At 38.9% G+C, this 17,019-nt stretch overlaps 1 non-coding gene across 1 annotated transcript; it reads left to right on the top strand.

The window, feature by feature from the left end:
• Window positions 1-12,489: 12,489 nt before the first annotated feature.
• On the top strand, window positions 12,490-12,593 carry LOC130984445 (small nucleolar RNA R71). Its single transcript, XR_009088382.1, has one exon. It is a non-coding gene; the product is annotated as a small nucleolar RNA R71 (small nucleolar RNA).
• The last annotated feature ends 4,426 nt before the right edge of the window (window positions 12,594-17,019 follow it).

Here is a 17,019-nt window from a genome sequence, read left to right as displayed (position 1 = left end):
GGAATGGAAGAACACCTTCCAAAATTACCAACCCTCACTTATCAATCAAATCCACATAACTTTTGATCCGAAATTCCAATCGTCGCACCGTTTATGGCTACACAACCAGCGCGTCGAGCTCTACAAAGCCCAATTCTTAATTGGTATGAAATTTACTCCCCAGTTTCAGATTCTCTTCTTACCAATTTCAAAATTCAATGTGTATCCATGTTGAATCTTGTATAATTCGGTGTTTAGGTTCAAGTTAGCTTGCGAGTTTTGTTGGGTTTAGCTCACTTGAGATATGGACAAGGTAAGCTTCCTCAATTTCCTTGTGAAATATTGAGTTAGAGAATTCTATGTTAATTATAGTGGTTATTATGTTGTTAGATTGGAAATTAGTTTGGAAATAAAATTAATTTGAGGATATGGGAGCTTGAGATCGATTTTTGAAAGCTAAGTTCCTCGGTAAGGGGCTGTGTTGATAAGCTTGTGGTGTGGGAACGCTTGAAGTGTTCCGGGTTTATCGAGAAATTGGCCAAGGTGTGGTTTTGGTTTCTCGCATGTAATATATAATATCTTGTGAAAACTTAGGTTAGATGACCATAAGATAGGTTGAAGCATGTATGTATGTTATGAGTTAGTAACCTTAACGAAAATATTGAGTTGTCTTGAAATGGGTTGATGATTGGTGATTTAATGATGATACTTTAATGATTAAGTATGAGATTATGTTGATTATGAATTTTTGGGGTTGAAATTTGTGAATTTGTGTATTGATAGGTCATGGAGTAAATGTGTAAAAAACGGTCAAACAGTAATTAATTAAATAATAAATTAAATAGGAGCGAATATGGTTAGAAAAGTCAGTAATCAGAATTTGATCAATTAAATATGATATTTGGATTCAATGAATTTTTCTGAGTCAGAAAATATAGTTTTTTGCAGAAAAACGCGCACTGGAATTTTGACTGGCAGTACCAGCTGAAATCTGTCTGGTACTGCAGCTGAGAAAATGTATTATAAGTGAATAAGGCTAAGAAATTAGGATTTATAATTAGGGTAGTGGGGCACGAAATTGTGATCTCTAACAATGGCACTCAACTTGGCATGCGCATTTATAACTCAGCACTTTTTTCACAACTTCGCATCACAAACCAGCAAGTGTACTGGGTCGTCCAAGTAATAAACCTTACGTGAGTAAGGGTCGATCCCACAGATATTGTTGGTATGAAGCAAGCTATGGTCATCTTGTAAATCTCAGTCAGACGGATAATAAATGGTGATAGAGTTTTCGAATAATAATAATAAATAAACAGAAAATAAAGATAGAAAAACTTATGTAGATTATTGGTGAGAATTTCAAATAAGTGCATAGAGATGCTTGTTCCTGTTGAATCTCTGCTTTCCTACTGCTTTCTTTCAATCCTTCTTATTCCTTTCCATGGAAAGCTGTATGTAGGGCATCACCGTTGTCAATGGCTACATCCCATCCTCTCAGTGAAAAAGGACCAAATGCTCTGTCACGGCACGGCTAATCATCTGTCGGTTCTCGATCATGTCGGAATAGAATCCATTGATTCTTTTGCGTTTGTCATCACGCCCAACAATCACAAGTTTGAAGCTCGTCACAGTCATTCAATCCCAGAATCCTACTCGAAATACCATAGACAAGGTTTAGACTTTCCGGATTCTCATGAATGCCGCCATCAATTCTAGCTTATACCACGAAGACTCTGATCTCACGGAATGGAAGGCTCGGTTGTCAGGCGAGGGCAACCAAGCATCGTGCATCAGGAATCCAAGAGATACACACTCTAGCTCTCACTTGTAGAACGGAAATGGTTGTCAGGCACGCGTTCATAAGAATGGATGATGATGAGTGTCACGGATCATCACATCCATCAGGTTGAAGTACGAATGGTATCTTAGAACAGGAATAAATTGAATTGAATAGAAAATAGTAGTAATTGCATTAAAACTTGAGGTACAACAGAGCTCCACACCCTTAATCTATGGTGTGTAGAAACTCCACCGTTGAAAATACATAAGTGATGGTCCAGGCATGGCCGAATGGCCAGCCCCCAAAATGTGATATGAATTCGAAAATAGGGAGAAGGACCAATAATACAATAGTAAAATATTTTATTTATACTAAAACTAGCCACTAGGGTTACAGAGATAAGTAATTGATGCATATATCCACTTTCGGGGCCCACTTGGTGTGTGTTTAGGCTGAGCTTGAGCTTTACACGTGCAGAGGCTTCTTTTGGAGTTGAACGCCAAGTTGTAACGTGTTTTTGGCGTTCAACTCTGGTTCGTGACGTGTTTCTGGCGTTTGACTCCAGAATGCAGCATGGGACTGGCGTTGAGCGCTAGTTTACATCATCTAATCTCGAATAAAGTATGAACTATTATATATTGCTGGAAAGCTCTAGATGTCTACTTTCCAACGCCGTTGCGAGCGTGTCATTTAGAGTTCTGTGGCTCCAGAAAATCCATTTCGAGTGCAGGTAGGTCAGAATCCAACAGCATCAGCAGTCCTTTGTCAGCCTTCTTATCAGAGTTTTGCTCAGGTCCCTCAATTTCAGCCAGAAAATACCTGAAATTATAGAAAAACACACAAAATCATAGTAAAGTATAGAAATGTGAATTTAGAATAAAAAATAATGAAAACATCCCTAAAAGTAACTAGATCATACTAAAAACTACCTAAAAAAAATGCCAAAAAGCGTATAAATTATCCGCTCATCACAACACCAAACTTAAATTGTTGCTTGTCCCCAAGCAACTGAAAATTAAATAGGATAAAAAGAAGAGAATATACTATAAATCTCAAAATATCAATGAATATTAGTTCTAATTAGATGAGCGGGACTTGTAGCTTTTTGCTTCTGAACAGTTTTGGCATCTCACTTTTTCCCTTGAAGTTCAGAATGATTGGCATCTTATGGGAACTTAGAATTTCGGATAGTGTTATTGATTCTCCTAGTTAAGTATGTTGATTCTTGAACACAGCTACTTTTATGAGTCTTGGCCGTGGTCCTAAGCACTTTGTTTTCCAGTATTACCACCGGATACATAAATGCCACAGACACATGACTGGGTGAACCTTTTCAAATTATGACTCAGCTTTGCTAGAGTCCCCAGTTAGAGGTGTCCAGAGCTCTTAAGCACACTCTTTTTGCTTTTGGATGATGACTTTAACCACTCAGTCTCAAGTTTTTCACTTGGACCTGCATGCCACAAGCACATGGTTAGGGACAACTTGATTTAGCTGCTTAGGCCTGGATTTTATTTCCTTGGGTCCTCCTATCCATTAATGCTCAAAGCCTTAGATCCTTTTTACCCTTGCCTTTTGGTTTTAAGGGCTATTGACTTTTTCTGCTTGCTATTTCTTTTTCTTTTATTATTATTATTATTTTTTTTTCCATTTTTTTCTTTTTTTTTCGCAAGCTTTTTATTCACTGCTTTTTCTTGCTTCAAGAATCAATTTTATGATTTTTCAGATCATCAATAACATTTCTCCTTGTTCATCATTCTTTCAAGAGCCAACAATTTTAACATTCATAAACAACAAGATCAAAAATATGCACTGTTCAAGCATTCATTCAGAAAATAAAAAGTATTGTCACCACATCAATATAATTAAACTAAATTAAGGATGAATTCGAAACTCATGTACTTCTTGTTCTTTTATATTAAAAACATTTTTCATTTAAGATAGGTGAAGGATTAATGGAATTATTCATAGCCTTAGGACATAGTTACTAAATACTAATGATCATGTAATAAAGACACAAAACATAGATAAACATGAAGCATAAAAATCAAAAAATAGAGAATTAAGAACAAGGAATGAGTCCACCTTAGTGATGGTGGCGCCTTCTTCTTGAAGGGGCAATGGTATCCTTGAGCTCCTCTATGTCTCTTCCTTGCATTTGTGGCTTGATCCCTAGTGATTTTGGTGCTCCTATCCTTAGTTGCTCCCAATAGTTGTGTGGAGAAAAATTTATCCCTTGAGGCATCTCAGGGATTTCTTGATGAGGAAATTCCTCATGCTCTCTTGATGTGCAGTCAAATGCTCTTCTACTGGGCTATGGACCCTTTGAGATGAATCTCTCCATCTCTCATGACTCAGAGGTGGAAGCTTTTGCCTTCCCTTTCCTCTTTCTTGAGGTTTCTCTCACCTTAGGTGCCATCAATGGTTATGAAAAAACAAAATGCTATGCTTTTACCACACCAAACTTAGAATATTGCTCGCCCTCGATCAAGAGAAGAAAGAAGACGAAGAAGAAGAAAAAAATATGGAGGAAAGGGGGAAGTGTGTGGTTTCGGCCAAGGTGAAGAAGAGAGGATTGTGGTGTGTAAAAATGTAGAAGGATAGAGGACTTTATATAGTGAAGGGAGAGGGAGAAGGTTCGGCTATTTAGGGTGGGTTTGGGTGGGAAAGTGATTTTGAATTTTGAAGGTAGGTGGGGTTTATGGGGAAGGGTAGATGGATGTGAGTGGTGAAGAGATGATGGGGAAGAGAGATTGAGGTGATTGGTGAAGGGTTTTTGGGGAAGAGTGTTATTGGATTGTGTGAAGAGGAGAGAAGGTGAGTTGAGGTAGGTGGAGATCCTGTGGGGTCCACAGATCCTGAGATGATCCTGTGGGGTCCGCAGATTCTGAGGTGTCAAGGATTTACATTCCTGTACCAATGAGGCGTGTAAAACGCCTTTGCATGCAATTCTGGCGTTTAAACGCCAGATTGATGCTTGTTTTGGGCATTCAATGCCCATCTGCAGCATGTTTCTGGCATTGAATGCTAGTTCCATGCTTGTTTCTGGCGTTCAACGCCAGCTCTCCTCAGGGTGTATTCCTGGCGTTCAACGCCAGATCCATGCTCTATTCTGGCGTTGAACGCCAGCTAGATGCTCCTTACTAGCGTTTAAACGCCAGTAAGCCATTCCTCTAGGGTGTGCTTTTTCTTCTGCTATTTTTGATTCTGTTTTTAATTTTAGTATTTGTTTTGTGACTCCACATGATATGAACCTAATAAAACATAAAAGAACAATAAAATGAAAATAAAATTAGATAAAATAAAAATTGGGTTGCCTCCCAATAAGCGCTTCTTTAATGTCAATAGCTTGACAGTGGGCTCTCATGGAGCTTCACAGATGTTCAGAGCATGATGAGGGCCTCCCAACACCAAACTTAGAGTTTGATTGTGGGGGCTTTGTTTGACTCTGTATTGAGAGAAGCTTATCGTGTCTCTTTTCCATGTTTACAGAAGGATAACCTTAAGCCTTAAACACAAGGTAGTCCCCATTCAATTGAAGGAGTAATTCTCCTATGTTAACATCTATCACAGCTCCTGCTGTGGCTAGGAAAGGTCTTCCAAGGATGATGCATTCATCCTCCTCCTTCCTAGTGTCTAAGATTATGAAATCAGCAGGGATGTAAAGGCCTTCAACCTTCACTAACATGTCCTCTACCAATCCATAAGCTTGTCTTACTAACTTGTCTGCCATTTATAATGAGAATATGACAGGCTATACCTCAATGATCCCTAGCTTCTCCATTACAGAGATTGGCATAAGATTTATGCCTGACCCTAGGTCACACAGAGCCTTGTCAAAGGTCATGGTGCCTATGGTACAGGGTATTAAGAATTTGCCAGGATCTTGTCTCTTTTGAGGTAAAGTTTACTGAACCCATGTATCTAGTTCACTAATGAGCAAGGGAGGTTCACCTTCGCAAATCTCATTACCAAACAGCTTGGCATTCAGCTTTATGATGGCTCCTAGATATTGAGCAACTTGCTCTCCAGTTACATCTTCATCCTCTTCAGAGGAAGAATAGTCTTTAGAGCTCATGAATGGTAGAAGGAGATTTAATAGAATCTCTATGGTCTCTATATGAGCCTCAGATTCCTTTAGGTCCTTAATAGGGAACTCCTTCTTGCTTGAGAGACGTCCCATGAGGTCTTCCTCATTGGGATTCACGTCCTCTCCTTCCTCTCTAGGTTTGGCCATGTTGATCATGTCAATGGTCTTGCACTCTCTTTTTGGATTCTTTTCAGTATTGCTTGGGAGAGTACTAGAAGGAGTTTCAGTGACTTTCTTACTCAGCTGGCCCACTTGTGCCTCTAAATTTCTGATGGAGGACCTTGTTTCACTCATGAAACTTAAAGTGGCCTTAGACAGATCAGAGACTATATTTGCTAAGATAGAGGTGCTCTGCTCAGAATTCTCTGTCTGTTACTGTGTAGATGATGGAAAAGGTTTGCTATTGCTGAACGTGTTTCTTCCACCATTATTAAAGCCTTGTTGAGGCTTTTGTTGATCCATCCATGAGAAATTTGGATGATTTTTCCATGATGGGTTATAGGTGTTGCCAAAGGCTTCCCCCATGTAATTTACTTCTGCCATTGCAGGGTTTTCAGGATCATAAGCTTCTTCTTCAGAAGATGCCTCTTTAGTGCTGTTGGATGCATTTTGCCATCCATTTAGACTTTGAGAAATCATGTTGACTTGCTGAGTCAACACTTTGTTCTAAGCCAATATGGCATTCAGAGCATCAATTTCAAGAACTTCCTTCCTCTGAGGCGTCCCATTATTCATGGAATTCCTCGCAGAAGTGTACATGAATTGGTTATTTGCAACCATTTCAATAAGTTCCTGAGCTTCTGCAGGCGTTTTCATTAGGTGAATGGATCCACCTGCAGAATGGTCTAGTGACATCTTAGAGAACTCAGATAGACCATAATAGAATATATCTATCATGGTCCACTCTGAAAACATGTCAAAAGGACACTTTTTGGTTATCTGCTTGTATCTTTCTGGTGGACGAAATTGTGATCCATGTTCTAACTATTTTGAATGAAGTCATTATTATGGCATTGGTTGAATCCACAACTCCGTTCAACTAACCAGCAAGTGTACTGGGTCGTCCAAGTAATAAACCTTACGTGAGTAAGGGTCGATCCCACAGAGATTGTTGGTATGAAGCAAGCTATGGTCACCTTGTAAATCTCAGTTAGGCAGATTAAATTGTTTATGGGTTCGAAAATTAATAATAAACAGAAAATAAAAAGGGATAGAATACTTATGCAGATTCATTGGTGGGAATTTCAGACAAGCGAATGGAGATACTGCATGCTCAAGGACGCCTGTTATTCTCCTGCTTCAACTCAATCCTTCTTAATCCTTTCCATGGCAAGCTGTTTATAGGGGTTCACCGTTCGACGATGGCTACTTTCAATCCTCTCGGGAAAATGGTCCTCTGCGGCTGTCACTCGCATGGCTAATCGTCTGGAGGCATCACCTGGCCGAAGGCTACATCCCATCCTCGCAGTGAAAACTACGCTCACGCGCTCTGTCACAGCACGGCTAATCACTGGTTGGTTCCCGTGCCTACTGGAGTAGAATCCCTTGATTCTTTTGCGTTTGTCACTAACGCCCAGCACTTGCAAGTTTGAAGCACGTCACAGTCATTCATTACCGGAATCCTACTCGGAATACCACAGACAAGGCGAGACTTTCCGGATTCCCAGGATCCTACTCGGAATACCACAGACAAGGTGAGACTTTCCGGATCCTCATAAATGCCGCCATCTATCTAGCTTATACCACGAAGATTCTGTTGGGAAATCTAAGAGATACACATTCAAGCTCGGTTGCATGTAGAACGGAAGTGGTTGTCAATCACGTGCGTTCATAAGTGAGAATGATAATGAGGGTTATATAATCATCACATTCATCATGTTCTTGGGTACGAATGAATATCTTGGAATAAGAATAAGAGAGATTTGAATAAAAGAAAATAGAATTGCATTGATACTTGAGGTACAGCAGAGCTCCACACCCTTAATCTATGGTGTGCAGAAACTCCACCGTCGAAAATACATAAGTAAAAGGTTCAGGCATGGCCGAGAGGCCAGCCCCCAAAACGTGATCACTAGATTCAAAATACAATCCAGGATGATAATATGATAGTAGAAAGTTCTATTTATAATAAACTAGCTCCTAGGGTTTACATGAGTAAGTAATTGATGCATAAATCCACTTCCGGGGCCCACTTGGTGTATGCTTGGGCTGAGCTTGATCAATCCACGAGCTGAGGCTTCTCTTGGAGTTGAACTCCAAGTTATGACGTGTTTTGGGCGTTCAACTCCGGATCATGACGTTTTTCTGGCGTTTAACTCCAGACAGCAGCATGAACTTGGCGTTCAACGCCAAGTTACGTCGTCAATTTCCGAATAAAGTATGGACTATTATATATTGCGGGAAAGCTCTGGATGTCTGCTTTCCAAAGCCGTTGAGAGCGCGCCATTTGGAGTTCTGTAGCTCCAGAAAATCCATTTTGAGTGCAGGGAGGTCAGATTCCAACAACATCAGCAGTCCTTTTGTCAGCCTTTTTCAGAGTTTTGCTCAAATCCCTCAATTTCAGCCAGAATTTACCTGAAATCACAGAAAAACACACAAACTCATAGTAAAGTCCAAAAATGTGAATTTAACATAAAAACTAATGAAAACATCCCTAAAAGTAGCTTGAACTTACTAAAAACTACCTAAAAACAATGCCAAAAAGCATATAAATTATCCGCTCATCACAACACCAAACTTAAATTGTTGCTTGTCCCCAAGCAACTGAGAATCAAATAGGATAAAAAGAAGAGAATATACTATAAATTCCAAAATATCAATGAATATTAATTCTAATTAGATGAGCGGGACTTGTAGCTTTTTGTTTCTGAACAGTTTTGGCATCTCACTTTTTCCCTTGAAGTTTTGAATGATTGGCTTCTCTAGGAACATAGAATTTCGGATAGTGTTATTGACTTTCTTAGTTAAGCATGTTGATTCTTGAACACAGCTACTTATGAGTCTTGGCTGTGGCCCTAAGCACTTTGTTTTCCAGTATTACCACCGGATACATAAATGCCACAGACACATAACTGGGTGAACCTTTTCAGATTGTGACTCAGCTTTGCTAGAGTCCCCAGTTATTGGTGTCCAGAGCTCTTAATCACACTCTTTTTGCTTTGGATCACGACTTTAACCACTCAGTCTCAAGCTTTTCACTTGGACCTTCATGACACAAGCACATGGTTAGGGACAGCTTGATTTAGCCGCTTAGGCCTGGATTTAATTTCCTTGGGCCCTCCTATCCATTGATGCTCAAAGCCTTGGATCCTTTTTACCCTTGCCTTTTGGTTTTAAGGGCTATTGGCTTTTTCTACTGCTCCTTCTTTTTCTATATATTTTTTTCGCCATTTTTTTTTCGCAATTTTCTTCTTGTTCACTGCTTTTTCTTGCTTCAAGAATCAATTTCATGATTTTTCAGATCCTCAATAACATTTCTCTTTGTTCATCATTCTTTCAAGAGCCAACAGTTTTAACATTCATAAACAACAAGATCAAAAGACATATGCACTGTTCAAGCATTCATTCAGAAAACAAAAAGTATTGTCACCACATCAATATAATTAAATTAAATTCAAGGATAAATTCGAAATTCATGTACTTCTTGTTCTTTTGAATTAAAACATTTTTTTTTTAAGAGAGGTGAAGGATTAATGGAATTTATCCATAGCTTTAAAGCATAGTTACTACATACTAATGATCATGAAGTAAAGACACAAAACATAGATAAACACAACATTAAAAACCGAAAAGCAGAAAGAAATAAGAACAAGGAATGAATCCACCTGAGTGAAGGTAGCGTCTTCTTGAAGAACCAATGGTGCTCTTTGAGCTCCTCTATGTCTCTTCCTTGCTTCTGTTGAATGATTCATAGTAATTTTGGTGTTTCTACCCTTAGTTGCTTCCAATATTTGTGTGGAGGACAATTTATCCCCTGAGGTATCTCAGGGATCTCTTGATTTGCAGCCACATGTTCTACCACTGAGCTATGACGGCTTATATGAGTCTTTCCATCTCCCATGACTCAGAGGTGGAAGCTTTTGTCTTCCCTTTGAGGTTTCTCTGGCCTTAGGTGCCATTAATGGTAATGGAAAAGCAAAAAGCTATGCTTTTACCACACCAAACTTAAAATATTGCTCGCCCTCGAGCAAGAGAAGAAAGAAGAGAAGAAGAAGAAGAAGAAGAAAATGGAGGAGAGTGAGGGGAGATGGATTCGGCTATATGGGTGGGATTGGGTGGGGAGGAGAATATGAATTGTGAAGGTAGGTGGGGTGTATGGGGAAGAGTGGATAAATGTAGGTGGTGAATGAAAAACAGAAGGGATGACCATGAATGGAAAGAGAGAGGGCGAGGTAGGTGGGGATCCTGTGAGGTCCACAGATCCTGAGGTGTCAAGGAATTCCATTCCTGCACCAAATAGGCATGTAAAATGCCTTGGCACACCATTCTGGCGTTTAAACGCCCATTGGTGCACATTCTGGGCGTTCAACGCCCATGTAAAGCATGTTTTTGGAGTTGAACGCCAGTTTGATGCTTGTTACTGGCATTCAGCGCCAGTTTTTCCTCTCTGGGCACATTCCTGGCGTTCAGCGCCAGAATGTTGCTTGTTTCTGGCGTTTAGCGCCAGAATGATGCTCTGTTCTGGCGTTGAACGCCGGCCAGATGCACCTTACTGGCGTTGAACGCCAGCCCGTGCGTCCTCCAGGGTGAAATTTTTTCTTCTGCTGTTTTTGATTCTTTTTTTAATTTTCATGATTTTTTTTGTGACTCCTCATGATCATGTACCTAATAAAACACAAAATAACAATAAAATAGAATAAAATAAAATTAGATAAATAAAATTGGGTTGCCTCCCAATAAGCGCTTCTTTAATGTCAATAGCTTGACAGTGGCTCTCATGGAGCCACAAGGTGATCTGGTCAATGTTGTATAGTTGTCCACACCAAACTTAGAGTTTGGATATGGGATCTTAACACCAAACTTAGAGTTTGGTTGTGGCCTCACAACACCAAACTTAGAGTTTGACTGTGGGGGCTCTTCTTGACTCTGAACTGAGAAAAGCTCTTCATGCTTATTCTCTTCTGTCACAGAGGGATGGCCATGTGCCTTAAACACAAGGTAGTCCCCATTCAATTGAAGGACTAACTCACCTCTGTTGACATCTATCACAGCTCCTGCTGTGGCTAGGAAAGGTCTTCCAAGGATGATGCAATCATCCTCTTCCTTCCTAATGTCTAAGATTATGCAATCAGCAGGAATGTAAAGGCCTTCAACCTTTACTAACACGTCCTCTACTATTCCATAAGCTTGTCTCAATGACTTGTCTGCCAGTTGTAATGAGAACAAGGCAGGTTGTACCTTAATGATCCTCAGCTTCTCTATTACAGAGAGTGGCATTAGATTTATCCCTGACCCCAGGTCACACAGAGCTTTTTCAAAGATCATGGTGCCTATGGTACAAGGTATTAAGAACTTGCCAGGATCTTGTTTCTTTTGAGGTAGAATTTTCGGAATCCAAGTATCCAGTTCATTAATGAGCAAGGGAGGTTCACTTTCCCAAGTCTCATTACCAAACAACTTGGCATTCAGCTTCATGATAGCTCCTAAATATTGAGCAACTTGCTCTCCAGTTACATCTTCATCCTCTTCAGAGGATGAATAGTCTTCAGAGCTCATGAATGGCAGAAGGAGATTTAATGGAATCTCTATGGTCTCTGTATGAGCCTCAGATTCCTTTGGATCCTTAATAGGAAACCCCTTCTTGCTTGAGGGACGTCCCAGGAGGTCTTCCTCACTAGGATTTTCGTCCTCCTCCTCCCTTGTGCATTCGGCCATATTGACTATGTCAATGGCTTTGCACTCTCCTTTTGGATTCTCTTCTGTATTGCTTGGGAGAATACTGGGAGGAGTTTCAATGACTTTCTTACTCAGTTGGCCCACTTGTGCCTCCAGATTTCTAATGGAGGATCTTGTTTCACTCATGAAACTGAAAGTGTCCTTTGACATATCAGAGACTACATTGGCTAAATTAGAAGTATTTTGTTCAGAATTCTCTGTCTGTTGCTGAGAAGATGATGGATATGGCTTGCTATTGCCTAGCTTATTACGTCCACCATTGTTAAAGCCTTGTTGAGGCTTTTGTTGATCCTTCCATGAGAAATTTGGATGATTTCTCCATGATGAGTTATAGGTGTTTCCATAAGGTTCACCCATGTAATTAACCTCTGCCATGGCAGGGTTCTCAGGATCATAAGCTTCTTCAGAAGCTGCCTCTCTAGTACTGTTGGATGCATGTTGCCATCCATTCAGATTTTGAGAGATCATGTTGACCTGTTGAGTCAACACTTTGTTCTGAGCCAATATGGCATTCAGAGTATCAATTTCAAGAACTCTTTTCTTCTGAGGTATCCCATTGTTCACGGAATTCCTCTCAGAAGTGTACATGAACTGGTTATTTGCAACCATGTCAATAAGCTCTTGAGCCTCTTCAGGCGTTTTCTTCAGGTGAATAGATCCACCTGCAGAATGGTCCAATGACATTTTCGAAAATTCAGAGAGACCATAATAGAATATATCTAATATGGTCCATTCTGAAAACATGTCAGATGGACATCTTTTGGTCAGCTACTTGTATCTTTCCCAAGCTTCATAGAGGGATTCACCATCTTTTTGTTTGAAGGTTTGAACATCCACTCTCAGCTTGCTCAGCTTTTGAGAAGGAAAGAATTTATCCAAGAAGGCAGTGACCAGCTTATCCCATGAGTCCAGGCTATCCTTGGGTTATGAATCCAACCACACTCTAGCTCTGTCTCTTATAGCAAAAGGGAAAAGCATGAGTCTGTAGACTTCAGGATCAACTCCATTCGTCTTTACAGTCTCACAGATCTGCAAGAACTCAGTTAAAAACTAGTAAGGATCTTCAGATGGAAGTCCATAAAACTTGCAGTTTTGTTGCATTAAAGCAACTAGCTGAGGTTTCAGCTCAAAGTTATTGGCTCCAATGGCAGGAATGGAGATGCTTCTTCCATCAAACTTGGACGTTGGCTTTGTGAAGTCACCAAGCATTCTCCTTGCATTATTATTTTCGGCTGCCATCTCCTTCTCTTGTTCGAAATTTTCTGAAAGGTTGTTTCTGGATTATTGTAATTTAGCTTCTCTTAATTTTCTCTTCAGAGTCCTTTCAGGTTCTGGATCAATTTCAACAAGAGTGCCTTTATCCCTGTTCCTGCTCATATGAAAGAGAAGAAAACAAGAAAAGAAAGAGGAATCCTCTATGTCACAGTATAGAGATTCCTTTATGTTAGTAGAAAAAGGAAGGGGTAGAAGAATGAAGAAGGAGGTTCGGATTTTAGATGAAGAGAGGTGAAGAGAAGTGTTAGTAATTAAATAATTAAATAGAAGAAGAAAAGAGAAGAGAAATTTCGAAAATAATTTTGAAAAAGAGGTTAGTAATTTTCGAAAATTCAAAATAAAATAAGATTAAAATTAAAGTTTAAAACAATTAAAAAGAATTTTTGAAAAAGGGATGAGATATTTTCGAAAATTAGAGAGGGAAAAGTAGTTAGGTGGTTTTGAAAGAGATAAGAAACAAACAAAAAGTTAGTTAGTTGATTGAAAAAGATTTGAAATCAAATTTGAAAAAGATAAGAAGACAAGAAGTTAGATAAGATATTTTGAAATCAAATTTTGAAAAAGATAAAATTTTTGAAAAAGGTCAAATAAAAGATAAAAAGATTTAATTCAAAAATTTTGAATTTATTTGCTTCACTAACAAGAAACTACAAGATAAGATTCTAGAACTTAAAGATTGAACCTTTCTTAACAAGAAAGTAACAAACTTCAAATTTTTGAACCAATCACATTAATTGTTAGCATATTTTCGAAAAAATGATAGAAAGATAAGAAAAAGATTTTGAAAATATTTTGAAAAAGAAATTTTTTTTTTTAAATTTTCGAAAATAAAATAAAATTGAAAAAGATATGGTTTTGAAAAAGATTTTGAAAAGATGAGATTTTTAAAATTGAAATTTTGACTTGACTTGTAAGAAACAACTAAATTTAAAAAAAATTTTTGACCAAGTCAACCCAAAATTTCGAAAATTTGGAGAGAAATAAGGAAAAGATATTTTTTTTATTTTTGAATTTTTAATTATGAGAGAGAAAAACAACAAAAATACTCAATGCATGAAATTTTTAGATCAAAACAATGAATGCATGCAAGAATGCTATGAATGTCAAGATGAACACCAAGAACACTTTGAAGATCATGATGAACATCAAGAACATAACTTTGAAAAATTTTTGATGCAAAGAAAACATGCAAGAAACCAAACTTAGAAATCTTTAATGCATGGACTCTAACAAACGAAAAATGCATATGAAAAACAACAAACAACACAAAACAAGAAATCATCAAGATCAAACAAGAGGACTTATCAAGAACAACTTGAAGATCATGAAGAACACTATGAATGCATGGGATTTTCGAAAAATGCAAGAAAAATTTTTAAAAGCATGCAATTGACACCAAACTTAAAAATTGACTCAAGACTCAAACAAGAAACACAAAATAATTTTTTATTTTTATGATTTTATGAATTTTTTTTTTGTATTTTTATAATTTTTTTTGAAAATATTTTTGGAAAAACGAAAAATAAAAGAAAAATTTTTGAAAAAGATTTTTGAAAAGAAAATTACCTAATCTGAGCAACAAGATGAACCGTCAGTTGTCCATACTCGAACAATCCCCGGCAACGGCGCCAAAAACTTGGTGGACGAAATTGTGATCCATGTTCTAACTATTTTGAATGAAGTCATTATTATGGCACTGGTTGAATCCACAACTCTGTTCAACTAACCAGCAAGTGTACTGGGTCGTCCAAGTAATAAACCTTACGTGAGTAAGGGTCGATCCCACAGAGATTGTTGGTATGAAGCAAGCTATGGTCACCTTGTAAATCTCAGTTAGGCAGATTAAATTGTTTATGGGTTCGAAAATTAATAATAAACAGAAAATAAAAAGGGATAGAATACTTATGCAGATTCATTGGTGGGAATTTCAGACAAGCGAATGGAGATACTGCATGCTCAAGGACGCCTGTTATTCTCCTGCTTCAACTCAATCCTTCTTAATCCTTTCCATGGCAAGCTGTTTATAGGGGTTCACCGTTCGACGATGGCTACTTTCAATCCTCTCGGGAAAATGGTCCTCTGCGGCTGTCACTCGCATGGCTAATCGTCTGGAGGCATCACCTGGCCGAAGGCTACATCCCATCCTCGCAGTGAAAACTACGCTCACGCGCTCTATCACAGCACGGCTAATCACTGGTTGGTTCCCGCGCCTACTGGAGTAGAATCCCTTGATTCTTTTGCGTTTTTCACTAACGCCCAGCACTTGCAAGTTTGAAGCACGTCACAGTCATTCATTACTGGAATCCTACTCGAAATACCACAGACAAGGCGAGACTTTCCGGATTCCCAGGATCCTACTCGGAATACCACAGACAAGGTGAGACTTTCCGGATCCTCATAAATGCCGCCATCTATCTAGCTTATACCACGAAGATTCTGTTGGGGAATCTAAGAGATACACATTCAAGCTCGGTTGCATGTAGAACGGAAGTGGTTATCAATCACGTGCGTTCATAAGTGAGAATGATAATGAGGGTTATATAATCATCACATTCATCATGTTCTTGGGTACGAATGAATATCTTGGAATAAGAATAAGAGAGATTTGAATAAAAGAAAATAGAATTGCATTGATACTTGAGGTACAGCAGAGCTCCACACCCTTAATCTATGGTGTGCAGAAACTCCACCGTCGAAAATACATAAGTAAAAGGTTCAGGCATGGCCGAGAGGCCAGCCCCCAAAACGTGATCACTAGATTCAAAATACAATCCAGGATGATAATATGATAGTAGAAAGTTCTATTTATAATAAACTAGCTCCTAGGGTTTACATGAGTAAGTAATTGATGCATAAATCCACTTCCGGGGCCCACTTGGTGTATGCTTGGGCTGAGCTTGATCAATCCACGAGCTGAGGCTTCTCTTGGAGTTGAACTCCAAGTTATGACGTGTTTTGGGCGTTCAACTCCGGATCATGACGTTTTTCTGGCGTTTAACTCCAGACAGCAGCATGAACTTGGCGTTCAATGCCAAGTTACGTCGTCAATTTCCGAATAAAGTATGGACTATTATATATTGCTGGAAAGCTCTGGATGTCTACTTTCCAACGCCGTTGAGAGCGCGCCATTTGGAGTTCTGTAGCTCCAGAAAATCCATTTTGAGTGCAGGGAGGTCAGATTCCAACAGCATCAGCAGTCCTTTTGTCAGCCTTTTTCAGAGTTTTGCTCAAATCCCTCAATTTCAGCCAGAATTTACCTGAAATCACAGAAAAACACACAAACTCATAGTAAAGTCCAGAAATGTGAATTTAACATAAAAACTAATGAAAACATCCCTAAAAGTAGCTTGAACTTACTAAACTACCTAAAAACAATGCCAAAAAGCGTATAAATTATCCGCTCATCACTTTCCCAAGCTTCATAGAGGGATTCACCATCTTTTTGCTTGAAGGTCTGAACATCCACTCTAAGCTTGCTCAGCTTTTAAGGAGGAAAGAACTTAACCAAGAAGGTTGTGACCAGCTTATCCTAAGAGTCTAGGATATCTTTAGGTTGTGAGTCCAACCATGTTCTAGCTCTGTCTCTTACAGCAAAAGGGAAAAGTATGAGCCTGTAGACTTCAGGATCTACTCCATTAGTCTTAATAGTCTCACAGATCTGCAAGAACTCAGTTAAAAACTGGTAAGGATCTTCTGATGGAAGTCCATGAAACTTGCAGTTCTGTTGCATTAGAGCAACTAATTGAGGCTTCAGCTCAAAATTGTTTGCTCCAATGGCAGGAATTGAGAAGCTTCTTCCATCGAACTTGGAAGTAGGTGTAGTATAATCATCAAGCATCCTCCTTGCATTATTGTTGTTAGGTTCGGCTGCCATATCCTTTTCTTGTTCAAAAATTTCAGTAAGGTTGTCTCTGGATTGTTGTAATTTAGCTTCTCTTAGTTTCCTCTTCAGAGTCCTTTCAGCTTCAGGGTCAGCTTCAACAAGAATGCCTTTCTC

Source organism: Arachis stenosperma, chromosome 5 (assembly GCF_014773155.1).
Source record: "Arachis stenosperma cultivar V10309 chromosome 5, arast.V10309.gnm1.PFL2, whole genome shotgun sequence".
NCBI classification, from domain to species: Eukaryota; Viridiplantae; Streptophyta; class Magnoliopsida; order Fabales; family Fabaceae; genus Arachis; species Arachis stenosperma.
The sequence above is the reverse complement of the archived record's forward strand: the minus strand, read 5'-3'. Positions and strand labels throughout refer to the sequence as shown.